Source organism: Coloeus monedula, assembly GCF_965178545.1.
Source record: "Coloeus monedula genome assembly, chromosome: 1".
NCBI lineage: Eukaryota > Metazoa > Chordata > Aves > Passeriformes > Corvidae > Coloeus > Coloeus monedula.
Genome location: NC_138781.1, coordinates 24,360,575 through 24,370,432, shown reverse-complemented (window position 1 = coordinate 24,370,432; position 9,858 = coordinate 24,360,575).

The window sequence follows — 9,858 nt, the reverse complement described above, 5'->3', positions numbered from 1 at the left end:
TGAGTACTATGAACATGACACTTAGAGGTATTAGCTGCATCTCTGTGCATGTTACTTCGATCTCCTTTTTATCTGTAGCATTGAGCCCTAGATCTCATTGTTGTATTGAAGAGATAAATAAACATTTATAAGGATATTCTACCTGAACTGATAGAAAACATTATTTCAAGCTGTAAAAAGGCCACATAAAAGCTTAAGACAAAAAAAGAATATTTCCAACTGAAGAGCCTTGTGACAGGCTGACATACAGCATCCTGTGGGAGTCTTGCCTTTCAGTGTCACCATCAGATTTCTGCTCACCAGGAAAAAGAATCTGGGAACATTTAGAAGCTGATTTAGATAGTTTCTAGAGAGACGACAAAAACATATTACAGCCACAGGCTGAGCAAGTGTTGGAGCACTCTTGGTTTTTGCTGTTGTGGGAGTCTACATGTCCCAGCCTCCTGCCAGGAGCGGGGTGCCAATACCATGAGGTATGCTTGTCTAGGTGCCAGCAGAAGCTTAAATGTGTACAGGAAAGATTCAGCTATGTGCAAAATCCTCATTATTAGCTGAAGATGATTCACCAAAAGAAAAAAATAAATTCAAGCATACTTATTCAGCCTAACCACAGTTAAAATGCAGAAACTCATAACCTCCAACAACATTCATAAGGCCCCTAAATTGTACATGGGGAAGGTTAACTGACAACAAGAAGTATCTATCATAGCCAACACTTAAGGTAGACAGTAAAAAGCAGTTTTTGAGTGTGCCAGTGGGACACAATTCAATCTTAGCAGACTATTGGCCTGTCATTCTGGGGAGGAATTCCCCACTAGGCTCTTCCTTGCAGGGAAGTTTGTGCTAAATAATAATTTTCCTACTGTTTCAGCCATCAGCTCAATGGTTACAGCTTTTGCATAGATATGAAGACCCATAGTCAGTTCTTTCCTCTGCCAAAATATTATAAACCTACACATTCCTCTTAAACACTCTAGCCTCACCATACAGCCTCTTCCAATCTTTCTCGTTGAAATTATTCAATAATTCAGTATTCATTGAAAGAGAAAGATGTTATTAAACATAACTATAGTCCAACGGAATATAAAAAAATGAGAGAGCAGGATTCCAGAAAGCTGCATCAGGGAACATTTTGTATGAAAAATTTAAGTAGCTGCCATCTGAATTTCTGCCTCTTCAAAAGAAAAGAAACCAACTTTACAGTCAGATTCCAGCGTCTGATTCATCTCTCATTTCTCCCATAGCCCCTGTGTGTGCAAGGCTTTCTCATGTATGTGCTCTGAGAATGCCAATGTCTAGATGGTTATGAGACACAAAAGAATGATGACTCAGTAAATCTCACCAGGGTGGTTATGAGAGAAATGTTTGTTTTCTTACGACCACATTTGAAAGATCTTTAGTCACTAAGGTCTTTGGAGGAAAAAATGTAGGTATCTACAGAATTTAAAATCTCCTAGGTTAGCAAAATTTTGAGGGCCGAAATTTTGAATGCAGGAAGTTGTGGGGCACAAATGAACAAAATATTTAATTTAATTTTGCTCTTCATAACAGTTTTCTGGGCTGTTTCTCCAGTGTTACACCTCTGGAGCTAGTACTGTTACACCAGCATGCTCAGCTGGTGGGGCAGGTCGCAGTTGTTTCAGTTGTGCTTCAGCACCAGACTCCTTCCGGCACCAGCCTATTTTCAACATTTTCAGGATTTTATTCCATACTGCTAGTCAAATAAAATAATCCCTAAAATTGCCTGTGAAACAAAGTGCAGCTACAGATCAAGGACTAAATTACAGAAATGAAATGTTTCCCATTCCAGATAAATTACTTCACCCTATATATTTCGCATGTATTTCTAAGTAACTGCATGTTCCCTCCAGAGAACTGACTTCATTTTTCAGATGCAATAAATCCCATAGGTTAAATAATTTCAGCTCTTAAGCAATCCTATTTTATCTATTCTAACTGAGCATTGCACAAGGCAGAGAAATAGCCAAAGAAGTAATTCAGCTAATCATTTCCCTGTGGTAAGGACACCTATGCTAATTTAGGGACTCCTCATCATGCTCTAAAGATCTCTTTTTATGGCAGTATGTCCGGACCAATTGCTAGATCGATTCCCTGTTCCATGGAAAAAAAAGGTGTCATCTTGTGTTGTGATTTTAATTACCTTATGCTGCCACAGCACCTTTAGGCTGCGTCTCTGTCAGCTGTGAGAAGTGGGGAAGGTTTAAATGAATCAGTTTAGAAGACTAGGCTACACGAGTCCAGATCCCTTTGTGGAGATAATTATTTTAACTCTTGAACACAAATCTATGTAAAAAAATGTCTTGATTTCATGGGCTAAAACAATCTGATTGCATTTAAAATTCTGCTTTCTCAGTGATTTCTTAAATTACACGAAAGTCTGAGCTGTATTCCCTGAACAACTAGGCAGAAAAAATAGAAAATACCTAAGAAAAGAATTCTGGCAAATGAAATACTGCCATGATAAGTTAATTCCCAAGTAACTCCATAAAGATAGCACAAATAATATTCTCCTTATCTTTCTTTTTTCAAATGAATTTTTAAAATAAAACTTAGTAAAACAGTGAATGTATTGCTACAGAAATCAGGTCATGGATGAAATTATGTTCCTTCTGAAGTCAGTGGATGAATAAAATCTACCCAAACTGATTCTAGCGTTTTACTTCAATTCTCCCTGCTTCTAGAAAAGTTGATTACCTCACCTATTCAAGTAGGCTTCAGGTATCTTTTTCTAAACTTAATCAATTTTCATGTTAAAATTATTAACTGAACACATATGAATAAAATCCCCAGTGATGATTGATCTACATTAAAATACTGATTGATTCCTACATTAGTCTCAAAAGCAGATGATAATGTCTGTGTGTAAAATGGTCAGCATTTGATAGACAAAAAGTGATTCAGTGCTTATCTCAGAAGATGAGGAATGTCAGAAACTGAAATATCTCGCTAGAGGCTTTTTTGCACCTCCAAATCCTTCTCTGTTTTGCTCCATACCTCGAGCCCCACAAGCTGCTTGAAATAGAGTGTGTGCAGGACCCTCAATAGTACCCTGTCATTGCTCTGGACTGCCCTGGATGTGTGAAGAAAATAATTTTCTATACCCTTTCCTCCTTGTTTTATACACATTTATACTATTATGTTTTTACTTCAGTTGGGTCATCTGTTAAAGGTTGAGGACAAAGAAATACAACATGAAATGGCTTAAAGTCTTGATGTGTTTCTGCCAGCTGGACAGTCTTAAATAAATAATGAGAGTTAACCTGTGCATGCAAAGCTTTTGTGAAGTTTTCTCGTTCAAGAAAGGTTGCACTCAGCTACTAATAAACTTTTGTATGCAGAAAACCTTTCTCATCTCTTCTTTTTTACAGGAAAAAGCTAGTTAGAGTAGAGCGTCCTCACACAAAGAAGGCAGGAAAAAAAAGAGGAAAAAATGCTGAGAAAGATTCTGTTTCTACCAAAAACTTCCTGTAATGAAGAGGAACTTCTCGTTTGCTGGACAAGAAAGGTCTAAGCACCCACTTCTAGCTCTGGGTCTCAAGGAAATAACCAGACCAGACCAAGCTGTTTAAATACTCAGCATTGTACCTCTACTAGTGTTTGCCAAATATAAGTGGCATTCATTTCCCATCATTATTACTGCTGGATAGGTAGGAAACCACAGCCTCCAGGGTAGCACGTTTGTCCTGTAAGGAGTCTGGTCTCATGACTAAGCACAGCTACCTTTTGATGTCACTCTTACATTTGTTTCCACAGCAGTGCTGCCCTTCTATCCCACTTAATTTTCTTGCAGAGTTCTTTTATAATGTCATCTTGATAGCCACTGCAAGAATGCAAACATAAATTGTTGGATTTCACAGTTCAGGCTGGACTATGAGGAGATAGATATTTTGTCTAACGAGTTCATGCCCGGCACTTTGAGACATTTCTTTTCTTGAAGAAAGGCATTCCTCTGTACCAGCTGGCATTTTATTTTGATAAAATCAGACAGAACAATGAGTGGTTTTACTTCAGCAATTACATCTATGCAGATTCCAAGTGGTTTATTGTTTGACTTAGTTTTTCAAGTGTCTTTTTTTCCCCTTTGCTTGCACAGAGCTTCCCACAGCAGTGCCATGCTCTGGTGAGAGCTCCAAGGCACTCCAGAGTCTTGACTTACACAACCAGCCATAGAAATGTTGAATATCAAATTAATTCCTGTTTGGTAGCAAACAGCAATGCATTCTTGGGCAATTCTTTCTTATACTTACTAGGTCTGGGATCCCTTTTCTACTTCATTTTTATAGGTTTCCTGAAAAAAGGCTTCTAGCAAACATGTGGAGAAGGTTCAATGTGTTGTGGTAATATCCTAGCAGTTAGGAAAGAATTAGAGGAAAATAGTAATATGAAATTGAAGCCCTTTGCAAAAGCAGAGAAAGAGCAGGTTAAAATACTTGTTTCCTTCTATAAAACCAAATAAACTTCATGGCCACTATTGAAATAATAGAGAATAACTTAACATTTTACAGACTGCTTTTTACATCAACACAGGGCATAGGAAGAAGAATGTAGGAAAGTGCTTTGGTACAAGCCTGGTTGCTCTGCAGCCAGTTTTGCTCTGGAGAGCACTCAAAGGAGCCAGAAGAGCAACATGGCTTGCTAAGATCAGCAAGAATTATTACTTGGAGAGTACATGCACTCCCAGGAGCTGGTGACTGGGGGAGTTAGGGGAGGAAATTATGTGTTTAGATGTGGGAAAAGCTAGCAGAGATAAGAGAAATACCAGCTCTGCTGTGCAATCCAAGAAAGGAAGGGAGGCAGTTGGTGGAGGAGTGTGGGGGTCACTACTGCAAAGCTGACCCAGAGCTGACATTATTCACAGCAAGGTTAAAAGTGAAGATGATGAGATTTTAATGTATTTGCTCAGAGAAAATTTCAGAAGTTCATTTCTATATTTTTCCTTTTATTCTGCAAATATTGAAATGTTTTCTAATATGCAAACCTTGTTGCTTAGTTTCCTTTTAACTTTTGTTCTATGCTTATTTCAGTATCACATTTACATTGGATGACATGTGTGAGTTATGTAGGATGTCTGAAAGTTGAAAAAAGGGTAGTTTATCTTTCAAAAATGACATTTTATCTTTCACAAGGGCATTTTGGTGGAAATTTCCTTCAGATTCCTTAAAAATATTTGAACTAATAAAAGTTAAATAAAACCTAAACTGGGAATTTTATATGAAGATTAGCCAGGTGAGTGTCTATTACCACTGTCAAGTTAAAGAGACTGTGAATTATGCTAAATAGAGAGAAATGATTTTCAGCATTAAATGAGATTAAATGAGGCAGAAGTAAGCCATCAGGCAACCTCTGAAAATTAGCAGGACACCTGCAAATTTCAGACAGAAGCTCTTGGTGTAACTGCACCTGTCAGCAAAGCCTTGGCAGCAAACTCTCTTCTGGGCACCACTTACCTTTCAGATCCATCATCTATTTCCATAACCCAGGAGGAGGGAAAGCTGCTCCCCTGTTTTAACACCTGAAAACTGGAGAATTTCACCAGTGATCCAAGAGAGAGATGACACAAGTCCATGCTTAGCTTTATTTTTAAAAGAAAAAAAGAAAGCAACAAAAAGCTCTGAACTCTTCAACTGGCAGCTGTTGTCACTGGTTCTGATCACTGTGTCATCCTTTTGGGACACTGACACAGTGCCCATGCCATATGCTCTCAGTTTGTAGGGTAAATGGTGACCTACTGGTTTCTTTGCCCCCAAACTGCTGGAAAGGTTGGCCCATGGGGTTGAGTTCTGTGGCTTTTGCCTTCTGGAGCAGAGGGTGCTGTGTTACTGACCTCGGAAGAGCCCAAGCTCCCATTTTTGTGAGCAGAACCTACAACATCTCTCCTGAACTCATTTACAGGGGTTTGTTGGAGCACAGGATCAATGCTGTTTCCTTGGTTTGCAAGTGGAGGATTGTGAGCAAGCACCAGTGGTGCAGACAAACAGGACTTAAAGGGCAAGAACCACCAAAGGAGCAATTTCACGTATTATTCTTGACATAGGAAAGGGATTGCATCCCAGAAGGCACTTACAGATGCACAGGAAGCATGGAAAAAAACCACTGCAAATAAAATTATAAGCAACGCAAGGAAAATCTGTGAAGAAATGCACTTCCAGACTTTTGAGTAAGAAAAAGTAGGACATTGTAAAAGCACTCAAACTTCTAGAAAGTTCTGAATTCCAACCTTTTTGTAAATAATGCTATTTATTGTGCAGCATATTTCAAAATCAGATAAAATTGTTCTTTAGATTGTTTGGATGTTGCAGCAAACTGGGCAAAAGCAGAATTTATTAAGCAAACAATTTTACTGCCTAGTTATGGGTGAAATACATATCTACCCATATCCCTAAATGTTTCATCAAGATAGGATGGGGCTTATCAGTAGTAATTTTAATTTGTTCTTGAAAGGACAGATTAGAGATTAAAAGATTGCTTCCTGTTGCATAAATTCAACCCTTAACAGCCTCCTGCTGGGAAATGGTAGGTCAATAACATGTCAAGAAGCCTTAGTAGTTTCAAAGTAAATTTTAAAAAAATTAATTAAGAGGGTGATATATCACAGTTGGCTGGAATAGCTGGGATCCAGACCATGGGTTATATTCTTCACTTGAGTTTTGACTGTCACATGTAGTGGTGTCATTGCTGCTCCCCTCATGGGAGGAAAATATTTCAGGTTTTCAGAAAAGGGATCAGAGTTGGAAGAGAATCATCATTTAAACCAGCAATAAGTGGGGTGCCACTTTCCAGAATAAAAACTTCAGTGTTGGAGGGAAATACTGCTGCTACAAAATGCAGCTGTCTTGGGGGCTGCGAGTGCTGAACTTGCTCCTTTTGTGTCGGAAAGAAGCAAGGAGAGAAAGAATTGGCAGTGGTGTTATGATGACTCATTTTTTCTCCTCTGGCATCTCCTGGTCATTCTTCTCCCTCATGTGATTCTTCCCACAAAAAAACCCTTCTAAATACATGTCAGAGGATCTATTGATGCCTTAGGTTTTAACTTCCATATTTTTCAAATCCTGTACTGCCTAGTGTGTAACTCTGAAGTTTCTTGTAGCCTGTTAACTTCTGCTCTCTCGTGCTAGGCAGACATAACAAAGCCTCTCCAGGGCTGCTCTCCAAGGACACTCAGACTGTCCTAGGCCCAAAATGTAAAACAAAGCCTCTGAAAGGGGAGGTTGGGGGGGGTGGAGCAAGCTTGGGGAAATTACATCATTAACTGAAGCTTTAATTGGGGAATTAACCCTGATATGCAAATGAACCAAACTTACAAAAGTGTGAAGAACTCATGACCTGCTGTCCAGCTTGGGGTCTATCTTGGCAGTAGTAGCCTCTGGCTCCCCAGGGGGTACCTTTGAAGGCCTTTCAAATAAACACCTACCTTTATTCCCTTATTCTTGTCTATTCTCTGTTTTTAGGTGGCCTCTTCAGGCATTACTACAGCCACACTGTCAGCACAGCTTTTGTTTGGCAGCTGCTAGGAGTCTTCTCTGTTAACTGGGGACTGTAAGGAACCACCAGTTCATGCAGTCCAGTTCATGCTAGCTTAGGTGTGAGAGAACTGGACTGCATGAGCACTTTACACCAGCATTTTATAGCATGAACTACCTCCTCAGTCCCACTAGGTATTTGGAAAAGATTCTTCTGGTGACCTAAGCTGTCTAGGTTTGTTTTGGTTGTTGAAATTCTCTCATAGATACAGAACAAAAGATTTGTGAGCAGAGAGCAACAGGTTCCTTGGCAAAAGCACTCTGAAAAGAAAAACAGCCTTTTGACCTTTAAGAAAATGTAAAGCTGGAGTAATTATTGTCATCTAAAAAACCCACAGCAAGGGGCAGCCAGGAAGTTTCATGTACCTCCTTAGAGGCAGTTACACCAGCTAGTGCTATTACAGATCTGTATTACAGATCTGTTGAAGGACAAGCCTGGATGATACATAGACGACACAGAAAAACATAATGCAATTCTTCTACATTATGGTGCAAGTGCCAATTAAAATTTGAAAAAATCTTTCAAGACATAAAAAATATTTGTACAAACCCAGTGATGTATCCTGGTATTTACTATCTGTGTCAGGAGCTGCCTTCTGCACATCATGGTTAGTCAACCCCTGGAGGGATTTGGAAGAAGGAGTAACTTGTGCGTCAGGGGCTGCTGGAGAGTTTGATGGTTGGGAGGAAATACAGAGCTGGCAATCTCACAGGGATGTTTTGGACTCTCTTCCCTGTGCCTATGATGTTTATGTGCTTAAGCTTAGCAGCGACCAGTCAGCACCTCAAAATGCATCAATAAAATAGAACCTGTTCTTCCTCCCCACCTCAAAACCTAATATTTCATTCTTCACATAGTATTGTCCAGGCCCAGAGGTCTGTGGGCTTTCTCTGCTTAGCAGATGACTGGCAGTTCATATATATTCTCTACATATATATTTTTCATGTCATTTCAGCTGTAGAAAAGACACTATCTAGTGCAAACATAGAGGTTTATACTATTAATGTGAAAGACTGTCATATATAAATTTTCATCTGTACAACAGTGGGATAAAAGGTTTTCAAGAGTCCAATTAAACCATAGTAGAAAACCAAGTCCAAGTGTTGTCTAGAAGAAGATCAAATGTTTTATTTTAATTATAGCTGGAGAAGAAAGAAAATGAGCTTGGAGCTGTTCCACTAGGTGCATGTTATTCATGTAGCAACTTTTTATTATATTAGTGATTTGAACAGAAGACAGGGAAGATACATAAATGAATTTCCTCTTTGTTATCAAAGGAAAATAATTTTAATAGGCCAAGTCTATACTATGCATCTTTCTAGGCCCAGACGTTATCACAGAATCATATAACAGTTTGGGTTGGAAGGGACTTCTAAAGATCATCTTGTCCAACTCTCCTGCAATGATCAGGGACATCTTCAATAGGATCAAGTTGCTCTGGACAACTAAATCAACCTGACCTCGAACACTTGTGGGGATGAGGCATTTACAACTTCTCTGGGCAACGTGTTCCAGTGTCTCACTGCTCTCATTGCAAAAATCTTCTTCCTTACAGCTAGTCTAAATTTACCGTATTTTAGCTTAAACCCATTACCCATTGTGTTATTGCAACAGGCCCTGCTAAAAAAAGCCTTTCTCCATCTTTTTTATTAGCCCCCTTTAAAGTATTGAAATGCTGCAGTAAAGTTTCCGTAGAACCTTCCCTTCTCCAGGTTAAACAGCTCCAACTCGCTCAGTCTTTCCTCACAGGGGAAGGTGCTCCAGCCCTCTGACCATTTTTGTGACTCTCCTCCAGACCCACTCCAACAGGTCCATGTCTTTCCTGTGGTGATGACCCCCGAGCTGGACATAGTACTTCAGATGGGTCTCATCAGGAAAGGGAAGATGGGTGGAATCACTGCCCTTGACCTGTTGGGCTTCAGAAGCAAGTCATTCTCTTTTGCTTTTCTGGGGCATTTGTGTGGGTCTTGCTGTCTACTACTAACACTAATTGGATGTTATAAATGTAGTGTCACCACATACTCAGTGATGCTGAACAGCTCTGGGGCAAAGCCTGAAAATACTACTGTTCTTGGAACCACAGTCCTTGACCACTGTGCCAGATATGCAAATAGGAATCAAACAGTTCACCCAGTTTTTATTTGCATTTCACACTGCAGCTGGCTTAAAGGAGCAGAATCTGAAAATATTAAAGCCACCCAAGCTGTTATCTGTGCTGGTACCAGTGTAAAAATCTTTAGAAATAATTTATAGATAAGAAAGCATTCTATGTTAAAGATGGAGCAGAGACTCACATCAAGAGCAGCATTAAGCTAC